Here is an 877-nt window from a genome sequence, read left to right on the forward strand (position 1 = left end):
GGTAGGGAAGACACAGGGCAAGTCTCCCAGGGGCTCCTGCTATAAATGCGGAGACCCAGGACACTGGGCAAACCAGTGTCCCCAGGCCAAGCCGGCCACTCTGTCTCGTCCATGCTTTAAGTGTGGCACAACTGGGCATTGGGAAAAAAGGTGTCCAAATCCTCGCCTGCCTACCACGCCATGCCCAACCTGCCAACAGGAAGGACACTGGAAGTCTGATTGCCCCGCCAGCAGGGCAGGCATTGCGCCTCAACGTGGTGCCTCTCCTCAAAGGCCGGAAGGCTCCTTCCAGCTCCTACACCTGGACGACGACTGACGGTGCCCACACTCGGAGACCCTGGTCACCCTCGCCGAGCCTAGGGTAACTCTACAGATAGCGGGTAAGCCAATTTCTTTTCTCATCAATACGGAGGCTACCTATTCTGTTTTGCCAACCTATGGAGGTCCTAGCCAGCCATCCACTATCTCAGTAGTGGGGTAGACGGTAAACCATCTAACCCTCGCCAGACCCCAGTGTTAAATTACTGCCTGGACTATGCATGCTTTGCCCACTCTTTCCTCATCATGCCCTCTTGTCCCACCCCCCTCTTGGGATAAAACATCTTAACCTAACTCAAAACATCTATTCCCCTTCCCTTTCTCCAGGTGGCCAGGTTCTACTCAAGGATCAACACCCTCCTCAAATTTTCTCGCTTCCTCACCATTCTTCATCTTAACTTAACTGACTTTTCCTTCATAAACCCCATAGATACCCTCCTTCTCGACCCATCTCCCAACCAGTAGGTTTCCCAACTTTTTACTCTCATAGAAGACCTAGCTTGGCAGGGTGCCCTTTGTGATTTCAGCAATGTTGAACTTACCCTCTACACCTTTGTCA

At 52.3% G+C, this 877-nt stretch overlaps 1 long non-coding RNA gene across 1 annotated transcript in view; it reads left to right on the top strand.

Moving 5' to 3' along the window:
• Nucleotides 1–565, top strand: part of LOC116268878 — a 3001-nt gene extending 2436 nt beyond the window's left edge. The window contains exon 3 of the long non-coding RNA XR_004176080.1: nucleotides 200–565. This is a non-coding gene — a long non-coding RNA (uncharacterized LOC116268878). The remainder of the gene's footprint in view (nucleotides 1–199) is intronic.
• The last annotated feature ends 312 nt before the right edge of the window (nucleotides 566–877 follow it).

This window comes from Papio anubis, chromosome 9 (genome assembly GCF_008728515.1).
Source record: "Papio anubis isolate 15944 chromosome 9, Panubis1.0, whole genome shotgun sequence".
In the NCBI taxonomy this organism is placed as follows: domain Eukaryota; kingdom Metazoa; phylum Chordata; class Mammalia; order Primates; family Cercopithecidae; genus Papio; species Papio anubis.